The sequence below is a fragment of the Microchirus variegatus genome, assembly GCF_963457635.1.
Source record: "Microchirus variegatus genome assembly, chromosome: 2".
Lineage (NCBI taxonomy): Eukaryota > Metazoa > Chordata > Actinopteri > Pleuronectiformes > Soleidae > Microchirus > Microchirus variegatus.
Genome location: NC_139803.1, coordinates 36,253,321 through 36,270,183, shown reverse-complemented (window position 1 = coordinate 36,270,183; position 16,863 = coordinate 36,253,321). Strand labels below are relative to the sequence as shown.

General features: G+C 41.3%; 1 protein-coding gene across 1 annotated transcript in view; it reads right to left on the bottom strand.

Annotated features, from left to right (window-relative positions):
• frmd6 (FERM domain containing 6) overlaps positions 1-10,983 on the bottom strand; it is a 36,613-nt gene extending 25,630 nt beyond the window's left edge. Inside the window, exon 1 of the mRNA XM_083910767.1 lies at positions 10,859-10,983. The gene's annotated coding sequence lies outside the window, so the exon portion shown is untranslated. The remainder of the gene's footprint in view (positions 1-10,858) is intronic.
• Between the last annotated feature and the right edge of the window lie 5,880 nt (positions 10,984-16,863).

The window sequence follows — 16,863 nt, the reverse complement described above, 5'->3', positions numbered from 1 at the left end:
CCAAATGCCAAAATTGAGGGAAGTTGATGTATATGAGCTACTTATTGTGTGTCCTTTTGGCATAGAGGTGTACGCCAACAGTACCACACACACACACACTGGCCTTTTGAATTTTTCTAAGCACATTTATCGCTCCCAGACCATGCAATTATTGGGAGTTGAGATTCTACTGCATGTATATGTTCAGTTATACCAGAGTCTCAAGCTGGCCTGGGTCTTCCACATGTGAACCAACTCCCGGCTGATACCCGGAAATAATAAAGTTGGTAAAAAGAATAGAGCCAACAGCAACACAAATGTCAAAATGTCAGGCCAGTGCATAATTTGAACCGATGAGGAGAACGATTTTGTGCTCTGTCTCTGCTAAAAGACTTGGATATTACAAATTCATGGTTGGTAGGATAACTCAACATGCTAATAACTAGCTAATGGAGCAGGCATGTCTGCTAATAACTAGCTAATTGAGTAGCCATGTCTGCTAATAACTAGCTAATGGAGCAGCCATGTTTGCTAATAACTAGCTAATGGAGCAGATGTGCCTGGTCCATGAGGGTTATTAGCATGTTGAAATAAATCAATTCCCCACTAGTGCTTGTATTCTGGGACATGGACAGTAGTCCAGTCGAATTGCTTACTGAAAAAAGTGTCACCAAGTCTTTCTAAATGCATCTTGGAAGAATTTGCGCATTGTGATAGAGCCACTGCCAGCTGAACACCTATCAGGAGCTTTTATTGGCGAGTTAGTAAACGTGTCAGCTGCTGGAAAACCAGGCAGAGAATCCTGTGGTGTCAATTGTGCCTATGGCCATCATGGTTTCACTGCAGTGTAAGGCCAACACCGTTTATTAAAGACATGACAATGTGGTCTTACACCACAAAGATTGAGATTTAGGAGATGGGGAAAGTGGATGGTGAGAACTTTTACCGTAACAAAACAAGCAGCAGGTCAGCAGTGGAAACATCACTGACCGAGGCCAATAAACAACGGCTTGAGTTTTGGATGGTACTTCTGCCGCAGAGTAAGAGAGTGCTTTTTCGGATAAGTGCCCATTCAATACGACTGCTGTCCACACATAACACCACTTTGGTGCTGCACAGACAGAGAGCATTGTGGGCAGAGCAGCAGTAAATCCACTCACTGTTGACATCCAGCATCAGCTCTCATTAAAGCTGGTCATTGGATGTGCAGTGTGGCGTCCGAACAGCCACTCAGCAGAGTCTGCTGATGAGCCATGACAGGGATGGTTCCCCTGCACTGCTGCTGACATGGTCTTAACACATGACTACTAGACTGCACTGCACAACACACATGTTGTACAGGTAGATGAGTAAAGAGAGACACGTGTACATCAGGTGAACACATGAACCCACCGGGTAAATCTCCTGCTCTGTTACTAAAGCCATATGTCAGGAGCTGCTACGGAAGAGTCGAGCTGCAGGATGGCAGGGAGGTTAATTAGTACTAAGATCTTTCTAATTGGATTACTTCCATCCATCACTCACTTCCCCACCAGTGATTCCAGTAAACAAGGGTCAATTGCTTTCAGAAAATACATTGCTTTCAGGTGCAACCTTGTTTACACTGTTCAGTTTGCTGGGTTGGAGCAGTTTCCAGCCCCAGCTGGACTTGGATAATATCATATCATTGCATTGTTCATTGTTTGTTCACTGAAATTATAGAATAGTCTGAAAACCATGATTATGGTTCTTGTTTTTTGCTGACTAACAGAAGTGGAAGACGAGGAAAGTCCATCATTTAGTGACTGATTAGGCGTTTCATTGATGACCAAGACCTTATGATCATGACTATAAATGACTCTGTACAGTTTGGCTTGTAAACAGCTTTTTTCTCCTGATTTTTCTGACTTTGTTTGATCTTCTTTTGCTGGAGCAGTAGCTGAGGGTAACTTTTAATAAGAGACAACTTAAAACAGCATTATGTGCACTATTTGTCTTGGGTCTTAAAGCTGCTGTGAATTCAATACATATTAATTAGCTGCACATTCTGAGCTATTATCTATGATCTGTAGTTTTTTGCTTTGTGACATCGGTATCTCTCATTTTCAGACATAAACTCTGACTAGCGACCAGAGATTTGGGTCTGGACTTTATCCAGAGTTTGTCACTCACACATGACAAACACAGCAGGAGTGAGACGTATTCACAAAGGCACAAGAAACTCTGGGGGAACCTCGGACTTCTACGGATATTCGAGTTCACACAAACACCACTCCAAGAACAATCTATGGAGACTAATCACAGTCAGGAGATCCGCTCTGGACAAGGTAGAAGCCAAAATACATCCAAAAGTGGAAATCGTTCATAGCAGCTGTATTTGTTCCGGGGTGTGAAATCTTACAACAAGGTGTCAACAACCGTTGAAGCAGAGCCACATTGATTATCGTATATATTTGCAATCAGAAATATGATTCCTGGCTTACATTAACGTCCGAGTTATGACACATTCATTTTGTCAGACGTCAATATAGGACGCACATTGGCGAGTGCAGCCATTATTGATGGGTTTAAGAGCGACTTGCGTCATGTCTGCTCTCCACATGAGACATCACCACATGGAGAATGTCCACTGTGAAATTAAAGGGTGGCTCCTCTTAGACGCTGCACGGGGGACCAGTGTGTCTGAGTGACGAGAGTGCTGGGTAATGAAATTACAACTGCTTTCCATCACCCCATTGCACCGCCATATGAAGTGTGATGCAATGCTGGAGTCCGTCTACATCAACACACATGAACAAAGAGCAGTCAACTGAGCTTCCTCCTGCCTTTTCAGCCTGAAACGGGGATTGTGTCAACGTGGCAAACCTCAGAGTCAGGCTGGACACCAAATTCCACACCGGGAAACAGAAAAGAGAGGCCCTCTGTCACAGCTAAACCTCTCTCTTTCTCACTCTTTCCCTCCTCCAGTGACATCAGATGGGTGGAGAGACTCCGCGTCCAGCTATTGGAACGTGAGGCCAAAGAAAAACTCCCTTTGCTCTGAGAAAGAGGAAAGAACCCAATAAAGGAGGCTGTCACCGTGTTGATTTAAGAATAGCTTCAGGTGTAGTGTATGTCAAACTATAGGAGACAGGGGGGAAGAAGAGGAAGAGGCTGCATACATACACAACATAGGGGGAAAGAGAGAAAGCAGAGGGGAGAGATTGGACTGAGGGACCTCTTAAAGCTCAGGCATGAAAAAGGAAAAAACTGCTGCAGTCAGGAGAATTCCTCTCTAACATCTGCTTCTCATTCCAACAATGGCGGTCTTTGATTCCTGATGTCCACAACGAGTAGCACCGCCACCGGCTCCATGTGCCTACAAACGGCATCCAACAACCTGGAGCAGCACACATAAACTGTAATTCCTCATCTGGAGCAAAACAACATAAGTCTTATTTTAACTGACTGACTCTGTTTGACTTTACCTTCTTTGACAACTCCATGGATGCATCAGGCATAATTGTATAGGTTTTTGTAGCAAAAAGTCAAGTCAATTCACTTCCCAATACTTACAAAGGCTTTTTTGAATGATTTGGCACACCTTTACATTTCAATTTATTGTGTAAGACATTTTTCAAGTAATAGGACAAACATAATTTAGTTCAAGCTGCTCTATTTTTTGCATAAGCTGCTTTTTTTGCCTTATGTAACAACAAACTGAGTATCTTTGGGTTTCTTATAGAAAAGAAGATATGAGCAGATGTCACTTTAGACTACGTAAAGAAAATGCGATGGGTACTTTCTGATTAGTCTTTCAACATCAAACTTTTTTTTTTTTAAGTCACTGAATGCCATATTAATCCAATCTGAAGTATGAATCCTTAAATGTGTTTTGTGAGGTTGACATTACCTCAATAATTGCATTTTATGCAGTTTTTCCTCTATGAAACAGCAAGAAAATAAAAATTAGCTGCAGTCCCAGGTGTGTTTACACTGCAATATTAATATGCTAGGTTGAGCTGAAGCATTGAAACTTAAGTAAAACTCATCAAACTGTAAAGCTTTTCACTACAGATCTTAAATATCCTGTTGCAAAAACCTTTTTTATTCTCAGAAGAACTTACTAGCTCCAAAGAATCATAAAAACATGACAAAAATATTCCCCAGTCCTCTGAACGCCTGTAGCCATTTCAAATTTACATAAAACTCCCATTTAGGGAAATAAACAAAGAAACGAATGAAGCTATGTTACAAATAAGAGGAAACGAACAATAACTTTGGTGACAGCGCCAGAAAGAAAAGCAAATCCTACGTTTTTGCAAACAGTCATGTGGGAGGAAGTGGGTTTCATGAGCTACAGATGCTGACACAAACTGCCCTCACTGAAATATTTAAAGACCCTCTCTTTCAAAAGGGCACAGCTTTTATAAATCGTGTCAAGACTAAATCCGAGAGGGAATTGGTCTTTTTTTCCCTTATTCAGCTAATGAGAAATGTTGCTGAGCTGACGAGTGGCCCATAATCACATTGGTCACAAGAAGGTATTAGCTTTTAGAGCGAGGCTTTCCTTCGTCTTCCCCAGTTTAACCTTCTGAGTGTTGTAGATGAGGAAGAGGCAGGCTAGTGGGCGTCACATTCGATCACCCTAACAACTAAATATCGATATTCTAAACCAGTGCTACTGTGGCCGATTGGTGGGTTTGGAGATAGTACAGGTGGGCTGCTAGAGGTCACTGGTACATTCCCAAAGTCTAAGTCGCGACCCACAGGTGGGATTGTGAGAGATATTTCTTGGGTGGCCAAAGAATCTAATACATCTATACATACAAATTGGATCGTTTAGTCGTAGTTTATCTTCTTTAAAAATAGGATTCCCCGAATCAAATATTTGTGAAACACTGGCATATCAAATGTAGACAGCTTTTTAAGTTTTCTGTTTGCAATTTTAAACACGTTACATTTGTGAATGGACAGATCGATAATCTATGCACTTTTATAATGTACAAAAAAAGTTCAAGTTAAATCTTGAGTAAAATCAACAAGTAGGTCTAAAATAATCAGAGCTTATGAAGAATTAAATAATGACTTACCTTTTTCAAGGCAGTTCCCTAGACTTATTTAAGTGAAATCACCATGTCACATTCTACAGTATATATGTAGATATGCAAAGGCGTGATTCAAAAGTTCAAATGTAATTTTCTTCCTCTTGATGAAATAAGTAATACATAATTGAAAGTTCTGTTTGGCTGCAGCACGTTCCCACAATCTAAAATGGGCCACAACATTCTTAGGTTTGGGAAAGATTGGTCTAAGCATCTATTTTGGTTTGGTTTGGATTGGTTTTGTTCAGGAAGGTGCAATCGTTGCATACAGGAAAAATATGACCCTGAAAAGCTACCCCGACTCTGATAATGTTGTCTTACACACACATGTATATATGTACTTGTCTATCAGCAGAGCAACCTTTGCTGGTATTATTAGAGTCTGAAAGCATGTTGAGCTGCTCCCCCATAAATACCTGGATGGACAGAGTGTGTTTTTTAGCCTTTAAGCCTAATCGCAGAGAGAGGGAAAACACTGAGCACTCTCTGAGACCTTGATTCCCATGATCCCCTAGCCCACAAGATCATCTTGCAGATATTTTGTTGGTGGCTGTCAGAATTCCCCATCTATTTCCATCCAGCTTGCAGCAAAACAACAAAGTCAAATATAAGGTCTGGGAACATAAACTTGATTTTTAAAGACAGACTGATGATATACATCAGCTGAATTATAGTATCTAGTGCACAACCCGCATCTCAGGCTTCAACTTACTCAGCATCACTGTCTTGCGTATCTTCTCTCTATTGGCGTGACTGTCTTTAGGCATGCAGAAGCAGTTTGTTTAGCGATATATCTCTTGCATTTCTTATCCAAACACAAGCAAGGTCAGCACTGCACACGCCTGCCAAGTTTGAAGCCTGGCCATTCAACAGATATGTGAATGAAAAACGTGAATCACTCGATCTGGCTGGTTTGTTTGTCTGGACTGCTGAAGAAAATGGTGGCGCAATATGCCAATGGGATTCAACAAAAATGACGGTCAGTTAAGAGTTTTGCAAAGGTGGGATGGATTGGAGTATCATCGACTAGTTACACTAACTAGTTAATGTCAATACAATATAATTACAATATGCAAACTTGAAGTCACAAAGTAAACTTCAAATTTCTTAAAAGTTCTATTGCCTTCATGGAAAAAAAATGTTCAATGTTCTGGACATCTGACATCCTGGACAAGGAGTGACACACACAGGTTCGTGCAGCTATCCTTTTTGTGAGTCCCACTGACTTCCATTCCACTGGACAGCATGACCAATGCCTTAGCCCTAACTTTAATCATTACCAGTAAATGCCTAATCCTAATGTTAACCTAACCACAACTCAAAATCTTAGACCAATACATAACCAGTTCCTCAGGAATGAGGTTCTGCCTCATTAGGACCAGGGTTTGGTCTCCACGAGGACTACTGGGACAGACAAGGTCAGTGTTTCTGCCAGGAAAGGTCTTAAAGAGGTAACAAACAGTACAAACAAGTACACACACACACACACTTCAAATTGCCTGCACTTCCAGACGTGTTAGGACAGAGTCAGCAGTCGCTCCCTTCCCTCCCCGCCCAGCATTTAGTCTTGGACTGTGCATGAGTAACACCACAGAACTAGCAATCGCAGTGCTACGCACCACAAAAACGTCAACCTGACTATTACATATGCTCGAAATAGAGCAAGCAGCATTAAAGGAGAGGGTTAAACGTGAGCTTCAATTATAAAAACCTTAAGTGAACCATGTTTCTTTTCCTTAACCAAAGATCGTCTGCACTGACAGAATGAAAAGTCCTGCCGCAGTGATCTGATCTATTTCCTGTGTGCAGTTTTTGTAACAGGGATTGTCTCCTCTATTGTTTACACTGTCACACCTGAGGGAATTCATGAGACTGAAACGTGGCACGGCTTTTTACTCAGGAGAAGAACTGAGTTTATCCGCGGCATTTTAAGAAAACAAAAGAACAAATGCCAGATAGAGTGTGTAACAAAGAACTACTTTCATCTCTTAGCTGTCAAGCAACTTAAAGTAAACAAAACGTAAAGACAGTCTAAGTCCATAATTTGGCTTCATCCTCCAAAAACACGAGCAAGACTTACAGTTACTTACATAAACTTTGGTACGACACTAAACCGAGGTCTTGGAAAACTCACTCTAACAACAGAAAACTACAAAAATCAGCAAAACATCACACAAAGCTCTGAAAGCTTGAGTGAGATGTGGGTGAGATAAGTTGATATCCTCAGGGGGCGCTGGCAGGTTAAATCTCTGTGGTCCACTTCCTTGAAAGGACTCAATGAGAAGGCCAAACAAGCAGAGGAAAAGACAGAGAGACAAATGCAGGAAGAACTGACTCCACATTCTCCCCCCCTTGAATTGTAATTGAGACACAGATATTAGGGAATTAGGTTCATTTAAATGAATGTGTCTTCAGGTCATCAGGATTATTGAAAATATAATAAATGAGTAGGATTACAATAGGATATTATTATGACACTTTTGCCACGATAAGATATTACTGTGATTTAAAGCAATACAGTATATTTCATTTTCTCAACTTCAAATTATATTCCCAAAGGAAAGCATTGTCAACTGCTTTTTAATCTCAAATCGTCAAATATTATTTTAATGCCACAATCGGTGATAGTCTTTGTTGCCATCTTCATGGTCACTGTCTTCTTCTCCTCCTATTCGGAGTGTGTACACAGTGTGTAACCTTTCTCTGTCTTTGGTATATCTGTGCGTCTCCATAGAGGCTTCGCATATTTTCAATGGGGGGGGGGGGGGGTTCATCTTGAAAGGATGTGCTTACAAAAACCTTTTTAAGAGCAGAAGAGAAAAAGATCATATAGGGAAAGTTCTGTTTCCTGGTGGATAAAGGCCTAAAACTCTCCTGAGATACAACATTTGCATCCAAATGCAGCTACATGAGTTAGATAACATACCAAAACAGAGAGCCCAGGGCACCTGTATAACTTACAAGTGAGACATTTAACTGCATACACACCCACTGTAAACACAGAGGAGATAACACATGAAATAGGATGGTAAGATAGAGTTTCGGCTTCTTTATTGCAACAACAGTAATCTCATACTTCTTGGTGGACCTGTGGCACCCGCATCCTCCCCTACATTGTCCTCACACTCACAAAAAATATTTCCTCTTCCACCCAATCTTCACCTAGCAATCAGGTCAGACGCTGATGATAAATGCAGATAGATTCAAAGAAAAACATTTATGTGCAAGCTCCTTTTCTTATATCTATTTAAATGTGCGTTACACTTCTATGAAAGAATTCCAAGAGCCAATTATGTAAAAAGTGTGTAACAGCATATCTCTCAGCACCAGACACTTTCCTTTTTCAACTTTCTATCTTACTGTTTGTTGTATTCACAGCAGAGTTTTCGCAGCAGCAGCAGCAGCAGCAGCAGCAGAGAAAGCCAGTCCTTAAGGCAATGATTCAGCTCGACTTCTGATGCTGACTTTCATGCGGCGGGAAATCAATAATTTCAGGAAAACAACACCTCCCCAGCTCAGTAAAGGATCCGTGTTACAAACAATGCCACGTGTGATGTGTGGATTCTACTTGACTGCAGCGTAGAATGAAGGTAAAACCTCCGGGGTAAGAAATCAAAACAGAGATTAGTAAGGTTATAGTGGAGGGAGGGGGGGGGGTTGCCTTGTGCAATTTCAGGCAGCCCCATCACACATTCCTACGCTGATTCAAGGGAATGAGTCACCGACAAACGTACACTCACACACGCTATAACCACCTTTGTCCACACATTTCCGTTTTGTTTCCTACTCAAGCAGCGCTCTTCCTGTCCAGCCGGCACCTGCACTATCTCTCTTTCGTTGACTCGGCCCGAGCCAAGACTGTGTCACAATCACAATAACACCACTCTGTTTTTCTTCCACTTTTCCCGTCCACAGCTGGAGCACAGACGTACAGTATGACGGGAGAATGAGCCACAGAACGAGGCAGCTGATTACCCTACCATGTGTTATGGTTGAGTTTCAAGAGTTAATGCTCTTCACAGGCAATCCCACACACTAACTTTAATATACATTTTTTCAACAGCATTAATTACATTAGCACAATTACCTAATTTCGCAAAGGACGTATGAGTAATGGATTAGTTGAAACAACCAACCACAAAACACAAGCATCCTCTCAGCTCAGGTGCCCTTGAGCGAAAAAATATCAGGAAAAAAGCTCCAGGGGATTATGGCTGCGACTAACGATTATTTTTATTATCAACTGATTTGTTCATTATATAGTAAGAAAAGAGCGAAGAATGTTAATCTGTGTTTCCCAAACGCTCAAAATGACGACATCCTCACATAACTTATTTAGTCCACAAACCAAAATGTATTCATTTTACTGCCAAGGAGGAGCGAAGAATCGGAAAATATTCACATTTATGAAGATGAATTCACAGAACTTGCATTAACGTTTGTAAAGAAACAGCTTGTATAGCAGTATAGCAGTCAACAGTTGGCAATTGTTGCATGAATACCCACATGAGCTCTGTCAGAGATGTAGAAAATTTGACTTTTTAAAAAAAGTTGCTGGTAAGGTCAAGTTAAGTGTTAATAAGCATTCAACACGGGAATTCCCATCTCATTTCTCTTCCTGTTGCCCCCTGGTCTAATATTAAACTGGAGGGGAATTGTTGGCATTCCTGAGTGCTAAGAAAACAACTTTTCAGTTTACACATAGAAAATTAAAGGGGGACTGATCAGCGTGGGATACTGTGGCATTTTCAAGTTGTGACATCAACAACGTTGGCGCAGAGGAATTACTGGCATGTTAATTACACAGCAATAACAAAGGAGGGATTCTGCTCTTCACAGTAGCAAAGGGTTGGATAAAAACACAAACTCTACACACCATCACCACTAGGGACAGGATGATTTAGCGAAGCGCATGATGATTTTTCATGATTTGGATCATAGTAAATGGGGAAAAATAGACACTGAGTGACACTGCCAACATACAGTGTCAGTGATTTACCTCGAAGTGCCAATAGGTGGAGCCTGGTTTTTAGTCATCTGGAAAAAACCCTGAAAGTTTTGGTTATTTCGCAATGGTACTAGCATGTTTTTATACGTTTATTGGTTAAGTATTTGAACTTATTTTTTTATCGTAACATCCGATAACATTGTCTGAAAGCTTGTAGATACAGAAAGAGTCGTGCTAATGTTATATAAACACAACTTAGAATAGCAAAATGCTATATCCTATTTAATTCAGGATATAGCATTTTCATACTGCTATATTGCCTAATCTCTACTTTGCCATGGGGGAATGACAAAAGGTATGTGAAGAAGTTAGAATTACTGATAAATAATAATACATTATAATACAGCACCTTTTACAGACATAAAACTCAAAAGGAGCTTCACGACTACACTAAAACAGGTATTAAAACGGTAATAACAACACAAAAACCAGAAACCTAGGGGATATAGGGGAAAAAGTAAGCAAATAAAAGTTCTCCTAACTTCACAAATGAAATAATTCTGCGTGATAAAAAGCGAACTTAACATAAAATGACCCAACATTAATATTTTTTATGGCTCCAGCATCATCACAGTAGTGAAGCAAGAAGCAACACAAATGAAAACTGGGCTTTGCTAACAGCTTAAAAGCCTCCAAAACCCAATTACACAAACTCAAATATGTTAAATTAAATCAAACGTTTTAAAAACTCAACATAATTGGATTTACTGAGACGACGTAACGGAGAACAGTCACCGTTAAAATGTCCAGAGGGAAAGAGAATCGAGAGAGAGCGAGAGAAGCATCCAGCATGGCAAAGAAAACTCACCATTTAACGACAAAACAAAGTATTCCTTGACACGTTTTTTAATCCAACCGGGCGAGTTTGCCTCCTTTGAAACGAGAACAAAAACACTGGGATAAAAGAAGTCCACGCAGTTTGGGAGAAGACTTCAGGAAGTTTGGGAGAAGAGTCGAGGAACTGCCGCGTTCTCGGAGAACCACATTCTGTCCCCGCTGGATCTGTTGGGACTGGATAGGAATACATGTGCGGCGGCTGGAAGAGCAACCGCGGGGGGAGTTATAGCAAGACGAACCCGTGTCTGTCAATAACAACAGTGTCATAGCTGAATAGTGACAGTCACTAACTTTTAGTTCACTGTTCATGAAAACTGGCGCATAGTTTGTCGCATTAGAGAGTGTTTTATGACTTTTAATGCCGCAGTGCTCCCTGCATACCTCCCCCCCGCTGAAACCCAGATTTGGTATCGCCCACGGCTGCTTCTCATTCCATTCCTACGGACTGGAATTGTGCCGCATATTCATTTTGGAAGTTGAGTCTGGGAGAAATAGGCACGGCGTCGTCTGTGTGTGTATTAAAATCACCGTCAGGATTTAAAAAGAAACACTTGAGTGTCGTTGAGAAGTTATGTTCATCGCCGTCACTCTGCAGAGGGCTTTATATAAGCTGTATTCAACCAGGACTGGAAGAAAAGAAAAGTGGGGTGACCCACTCCCTAACATGACCAGTGCGTGACAAGATAATAACTGGCTAAAAATTGACCCAGTTAATCTGCTGACCTATTACTTATATTTCAGCGTGGTGCTATTATTTTTTTTTATGTTGGGGTCAACTGATATCTTTAAGTTATCATCCTTGCTTTAGAATATGGTCTATATATTGTGATGGTATCACAAGCAGACTAAATTATATTAAACAAAGGTAGCAAAATAAGAACAATTCTCAACTGATATATACAGTCATTACAAACAATACTCAAATTAACACATTTCAATCAACAATATCAGTTTTCTCTCCCAATTTGTCTGCTGTACTAATACATTTTGAATAAAAATAATGTACAAGGTAAGTCATAAAAGACCTATTAAACAGTCCAGTATACTTATATTTCAGTGAAAGGTTCTTTATGGTCTTTGTGTTTTTGTTTTGGTAACACAGTGAACGTGGAACTGGAGCTTTGATCTAATTCCTAATTTGGAAGAAAAATTGAAGATATTTTCCCCCTAAAAGCTTCATCTCCATGTTTATTAAGACAAACTACTTGCACGCTGCGCCTTAATGCCTCTTTTGCCTCCCCCATCATGATGTCAGCTACTGCTTTAAAAGTGGGGAGAGCGCCTCTTAGTTGACACGGTGACCTGTAATTAGTGCTCCGGGGCCCCGGACTCCACTCCGACTGCCTGTCAGGCAGAGAAATAGAGTGCCAAACATGAAACGGGGCGCGGAAGTGTGTGCCTGGTCAAGCCAGGCTAAACCCCCTCTGGCCCAGACTGCACACAGCTTTGAAGTGACATCAGAAAGAGACCTGCCAACAACAAAGCTACCTGGAGACTATTATCTTCACACACACACACACAAAAAACAGACCACAAATCCATAATCTCTTGATCCAACAATGTACCGATCAGGTTACTGTAACGTTTGAAGCTGCAAAAAGGGTCAGAATGAAGTACCATTTAGAGGATGATTGGCGTGGCAATGATGCCAAGAATACAACATTACCTTTGATCACTAAGTGATTTAAGCAGACACCGTTTTGGATATCCAAGCAGTTTTTTGCCTCAGACTTCCAGCTCCTTGTGTGGTGCTTAATTCATAATTCATATGCAGACTCTTAGTGGTAAACATGTAACAATCTAAACATGTCCTTCCAGACATGTTCTACCCACTTACATCATCGCTCTGCCTCCCTCTCAGACCACAGAGTAGCTTTCCACTCTTTGTCTGCATCATTCCTGCATTGATTTGATTAGCTTTCTCTGGCCAGGCTGCAGATACCGCTGGGAGCAGGTTGGAGCTTTTTTTTTTTGTTGTTGAGGCAGTGTCTGACTAATTGAAATAACTCCCCCTGCGTTTCTGTGGTCCCTGGGGAAAGATGAGAAGCCGCCCACCCCACTTCAGTCACTGTGAAGAGTCCTCGCCATCAGCACTTCACTCGGATTAACGATGCATGTGCAGCAAGCATCAACCCCGGAGCGGGGAATATAGGCAGATATTGCAGCAACTTACAATTTGCAGTTTGAAACAACCTGATGTTGCTTTCACACATGCACTGGAGGCAAACATCCATACTACCCATAAGTAACACTTTAAAACAAAAACCTTTCTGCATTTTGTAGAAGTAGAATTGTCCTTAAATGTCCAAGGAGTGAGTGTTTCAGCCTCTTTTTAGATAAGATAACATTCGCTTTCAATATCTGACAGTTATGCCAGATACTGTGATTGGACGGTCATTCCGCATAAGGCCTGAGTTCTCTCTGCTCTCTGGTATCCATCCATCTTCTAACGCTTTATCCTCCACATGAGGGTTGTGGGCAGGCGGTGGTGCCAAAGGTGGGGTCACACTCTCGACAGATCGCCAGTCCATAGTTTTTGAATTTTCTATATATCACAAACCGTCTAGTAGGAGTTATGGTAATGAGAAGTACGCATGCCACATCCTGTTGGCGACGAGAGGATGGCGACAGAAGGGTTAATCTGTTTTTGAAAAGGGTCTTTCTTTATCTGAAGTGAAAGTTCACTACGTAAACGTAAAGAGGAACATCTATTCTGGTATGTGAAGGCCACCTTAGTTCCCTAGTAGGAGAATGGAGTACGCTTTGTTTGTTGCAATCTGCAGTCTCACCATTAGATGTCACTAATTCTTACACACTGGACCTTCAAGAAGGTCAGTGATAAAGGGCTTGACATCTATTAAGGCTTCAAATCAGGAGTTGCAATTGTTCTGGGTGACATCACAAACAGTTGCGACACGCTTAGAAATAAAAGTAGAACCATATAAGGTTCTTCGGCTTGTCCTCATAGGAGAACCCTTTTTGGCTCCAGGTAGAACCTTTTTATAAAGGTTCCACCTGAGAATTCCACCAAGAACCCTTTTATAACCCTTTATTCAGGAAAGGGGTTTCAAAGGGTTCTCTGGATCAAAATGGATCTTACTGGAACCATTAGTGTTACCAAGAACCCTTGGAACCAATAGCTTCTGAAAAACCCTTTCCCGAATAAAGGGTTTTTCAGAAGCTATTGGTTCCAGGTAGAACCTCAGCCCTTGTAGAAGGACACTTTTGGAACCCTTATTTCTAAGAGTGTACTTGCTAGATACTAAAAGTTGTGAAATTGGCTTATTTGAACTCAACTTGATGACTGTTTTCTTGTTGTTTTTCCGCCCCTTTACTTTAAGGTCACGTCTCATAACAAGCATGTGTCTTCTAAACTCGATTGGCGCTTGGACACAAGCTCTTTTTGAAAAGCAGACGGCATTTAATCGAAGCTAAGCAGATGTTGTCTAATTGTGGTGGTTTGGTGCTCTGTGATGTAAGGATACATACCAGTCCTGCAGAACAATGCTGGATCTGGAGAAGTGGAAGATACTCCCTGCTTTGATCACACAGCATCGTGTCTGTGGTGTGATTTTTTTATTGCTCATGTTGAGTTAATGTGGATTCTTCTTGGAATGACTCTGGATGTGGAGCCAAGGCACAGTTCCGCTCAGCTTCCTCTAAAATGTCGTCGAATATGTGCTATATGGTGTACTTACATTATTATAGCATTTCAGTTTTATATCGTTATTGCGTTTCCTTGTTCTAGTTGTTGGTTTGCAGAATTCATGTATCAATAACTGGGCCTGAAAGACCAGCAACCGCCACTGTTGTACATCACTTCTGAAGCAATAAGGCAGGTGTTGGCTCAGTTGCATGGGATTTTTGAGTCAGTAATTTCACTCCTCCTGGGAAATATTATGGAGACAGAGGAGGGGAATCTACATGGAAGATTCATTTAGAAAGTGTTACGGTCAGAGGAAGGCGAGGGTGCACTCTGGAGTCCAGTAACACTGTGCTGGAGTGCAGTATTGAAACAGAACACTGAAAGTTTTAAGAATGAACTTCCTCATCCGGCAATATTGGAAGGAGAGAGTGGCTGTAATTCTCGAAGCCCTGGTGGGCTATAAAGTTAGCGGGAGAACAGGAGCGTAAGGAGGAGGCGCGATCCCTGCAGGGAGACGTATAGATGTGGGCATTGATCTAAGTTATTGTGCCCTAACCTTCTTCAGACGCTGTCAGAGGATCTATTAAATTCTTCCGAGTACCAGTAATGGCATTGTGAGCAGACAAAATGGTGCAAGGATCAGACAGCTATTGATATTGTCTAATTATCACACACACACACACACACACACACACACACTGCAGCTTCTCAAACCAAATGCCTGAAAGTCCCACTCCATTCCCCCTCAATATTTGAACCTTGTTTGTTCACATTGTTAATAAAAATGACAGCGTTTGTTTTCCCTTTCTCTCTTTGTGGCCATTGTCCGACTGAGACAATCACAGTTGTTGTGCTGCTGACACAAAAGGGCCAAGCATTCGCCGCTGAAATGCCCAAGTCATCACACTCGCATCTGCGTCGTCACCGGCTCGTTTTTTCTCAATGCCCCTTTTTCACTGCAGGAGGAACGGTGCTGCAGAACAAGAGGAGCGAGAGTGAGCGCGAGAGAGAGAGAGAGAGAGAGAGAGAGAGAGGAAAATATAAACAAAGACAGAAAGTGAGGGAGCAAAGGATGGGGGTGGGGGGGGGGGGGTAGTCTGAGTCACCAGATGGTACAGTGAAAAGAATACACAATGGTAACACTACACTTGTTTCTTTCAGTGTGCTTATCTCAGCGTTGACCGCAATACGACATGCAGCTCAGATGCTGAATGGAGCATTATGGTGGCATCATTACATTTTTATTACTAGCTTTTGCTGATGTGAGGAACTCATTATTATTATTTTTACAGTATTACTAACTTGGGATATGATCTGAAAACTATCCCAGTGCACTGTAACGATAGTGTCAACGATAATGGCACACAATTACAACTCTGGAACCATCTGAACAACTTTGTTATGGAGAATATTCTTCAGTTCTGGCAAAACCAAGGTTCATATGTCATCAGGCTGGTTGGAAACAAGAGAAACACAACATCCATGAACACTTTCAGTCTGGCTTCAAACCCAGACACAGCATTGAAACTGTCCTGCTAAAAGTTTTTAATGATTTGATAGCTGATTCAGCCACCTTTGACACTGTGGACCATGCAGTCCTTTTACAGCGTCTCCAACAGTATGTAGGCATCTCACGCTCTGTCCTCTGCTGGTTCAGGTCCTACCTGACAGATCAGAGATTCACTTTTCCTCTTATGTTGCCCCACTGACCTGTGGAGTCCCTCAAGGTTCCATCCTGGGCCCCATTCTTTAGAAATGAAGTTTGAGTTCTCAATCTTTTTATACCACTTGAGAAAATATTGAGAACTCAAAGTAACACCATTATCGTGTTAAAGTACAGTGATGTAAATAGGCCAAGCAAAGTCAGCTATGGACTTTTCGTTATAATGAAATTAGATTCAAAATTTCTCAGCTTCACTCTGATCACATACCCTATAAAGTACAACCAGAGGAAACTTGCAAGTGGTACCACAGTTTTAAAACCATGGATATTCTAAACTTATTTGAGTAAAACTGTTTGTTATAACAAGGATTTATGACCAAAAATCATCAGATTCACCCACAATTTAACTTTAAATAATTTTAAATTGGCCCTTTGATGGCCTGTGTTACAGTTATCAGTGGTGGTTGAAAATATATGTATATGAAGGTATAAAGTTGATAAGCTACTTCAGCATATCAACTTAAGTCTGGTCATTATTTGTAGATTTGTCTGGTGGGGCGAAATCACTTTGGGAATTCTCCCTTCTGTAATTTACTTAGATCAGTGATTCCCAAAGAATGGGTTGGGAACTTCCCCAACCTTTTTCCTCAAGATGTACTGTATGTGT